This window comes from Tachysurus fulvidraco, chromosome 23 (assembly GCF_022655615.1).
Source record: "Tachysurus fulvidraco isolate hzauxx_2018 chromosome 23, HZAU_PFXX_2.0, whole genome shotgun sequence".
Taxonomy (NCBI): domain Eukaryota; kingdom Metazoa; phylum Chordata; class Actinopteri; order Siluriformes; family Bagridae; genus Tachysurus; species Tachysurus fulvidraco.
The window spans coordinates 176,055-178,300 of NC_062540.1; the positions used below are offsets into that span (position 1 = coordinate 176,055).

The following is a 2,246-nucleotide window of genomic DNA, read 5'->3' on the forward strand; positions in this document are numbered from 1 at the left end:
TGTGTGTGTGTGTGTGTGTGTGTGTGTGTGTGTGTGGTTCTCTAGTTGTTTGTAGGGACCAAATGTATGATTTGATAGGAAAAAATACAAGCTTTATTTTGTGTGGACATTTAATCAGTCTCCACAAAAAAAAGTACTTTATTTAAATAGAAACCCAAACGATTTCCTTTTAGGGTTAACAATAAACAAACCAGTGAAATCCTGACAAAGATTAAATCAATGTGTGTGTTTTTATTTAAAGCAGAAAAGACGATGGTGATGATGATGATGATGATGATGATGATGGTGATGATGATGATGATGTAACCCAATTTAGTTAAGTTAAAAACTGCTTTGTATCTTTGGTGGCTGACATTCGATATATTCTGACAACCTTTACTACAGAGCATAATGTTTTGCACTCCTGATATCCCACAATGCACTGCACCAGGTGTCGTGGTTCACTGTGAAATGGGACACGCCCTCAGTCGCCGTGTCACAAACTGAAGTGATGAAATGAGTTAAAGAAAATATATAAACTGCATAAATATATAAATAACCAATGAATGTAGTTCAGTCCAATTAAAAACAATTAGATTTAAACATTTTAACCTTCTTTGTGTGGTGTGTGTTTGTGTAGTGTGTTTGTGTAGTGTGTGTTTGTGTAGTGTGTGTTTGTGTAGTGTGTTTGTGTAGTGTGTGTTTGTGTAGTGTGTTTGTGTAGTGTGTGTTTGTGTAGTGTGTTTGTGTAGTGTGTTTGTGTAGTGTGTTTGTGTAGTGTGTGTTTGTGTAGTGTGTTTGTGTAGTGTGTTTGTGTAGTGTGTGTTTGTGTAGTGTGTGTTTGTGTAGTGTGTTTGTGTAGTGTGTGTTTGTGTAGTGTGTTTGTGTAGTGTGTTTGTGTAGTGTGTTTGTGTAGTGTGTGTTTGTGTAGTGTGTTTGTGTAGTGTGTGTTTGTGTAGTGTGTTTGTGTAGTGTGTGTTTGTGTAGTGTGTTTGTGTAGTGTGTTTGTGTAGTGTGTGTTTGTGTAGTGTGTTTGTGTAGTGTGTGTTTGTGTAGTGTGTGTTTGTGTAGTGTGTGTTTGTGTAGTGTGTGTTTGTGTAGTGTGTTTGTGTAGTGTGTGTTTGTGTAGTGTGTGTTTGTGTAGTGTGTTTGTGTAGTGTGTTTGTGTAGTGTGTTTGTGTAGTGTGTGTTTGTGTGGTGTGTGTTTGTGTAGTGTGTTTGTGTAGTGTGTGTGGTGTGTGTTTGTGTGGTGTGTGTTTGTGTAGTGTGTGTTTGTGTAGTGTGTGTGCAGTGTGTTTGTGTGGTGTGTGTTTGTGTAGTGTGTGTGTGTGTTTGTGTGTGTGGTGTTGTTTGATGCGTGTGTGTGTGGGTTTGTGTCGGTGTGTGTCTTGTGTCGTGTGTGTGTTCTGTGTTTGTGTCGTGTGTTTGGGTATGTGTGTTGTGTCGGTGAGTTGTGTGTGTTTTTGTGTGTGTGTGTGTTTGTGTCGTGTGTGTTGTGTAGTGTGTTGTGTGTGTGTGTGGTTGTGTTGTGTTGTGCGTGTGTGTGTTTTGTGGTGATTGTTTGTGTTTGTGTGTTTGTGTCGTGTGTTTGTGTAGTGTGTGTTTGTTTGTGTAGTGTGTGTTTGTTTGTGTAGTGTGTGTTTGTTTGTGTAGTGTGTGTTTGTGTAGTGTGTGTTTGTTTGTGTAGTGTGTGTGTGTTTGTGTAGTGTGTGTTTGTGTAGTGTGTGTGTGTTTGTGTAGTGTGTGTGTGTTTGTGTAGTGTGTGTTTGTTTGTGTAGTGTGTGTTTGTTTGTGTAGTGTGTGTTGTGTGTGTGTGTGTGTGTGTGTGTGTGTGTTTGAGTGTGTGTTTGTGCGTGTGTGTGCGTGTGGTTGTGTCGTGTGTGGGTGTTGTGTAGTGTGTTTGTGTGTGAGTGTGTTTGTGTATTGTGTGTTGTGTAGTGGTGTGTGCGTGTGTGTGTGATTGTGTAGTGTGTTTGTGTGTGTGTTGGTGTGGTGTGTTTGTGTGTAGTTGTGTTGTGTAGTGTGTTTGTGTAGTGTGTTTGTGTAGTGTGGTTGTGTAGTGTGTTTGTGTGTGTGTGGTGTGTTTGTGTGTGTGTTTGTGTGTGTGTGGTGTGTGTGTGTGTTTTGTGTTTTGTGCTGTAGTGTTGTTGTGTGTAGTGGTGTTTGTGTAGTGTGTTTGTGTAGTGTGTTTGTGTGTGGTGTTTTGTGTGTTGTGTTGTGTGTAGTGTGTTTGTGTGTGTGTTGTGTGTAGTGTTTGTGTAGTGTGT

The 2,246-nt window shown here is 40.0% G+C and overlaps 1 protein-coding gene across 1 annotated transcript in view; it reads left to right on the forward strand.

Annotated features, from left to right (window-relative positions):
- The window catches only part of si:ch73-265d7.2 (C-type natriuretic peptide 2), a 1,680-nt gene extending 1,090 nt beyond the window's left edge, over nucleotides 1–590 (forward strand). The window contains exon 2 of the mRNA XM_027152105.2: nucleotides 1–590. This exon is cut by the window's left edge and continues 539 nt beyond it. The gene's annotated coding sequence lies outside the window, so the exon portion shown is untranslated.
- Nucleotides 591–2,246: the final 1,656 nt, after the last annotated feature.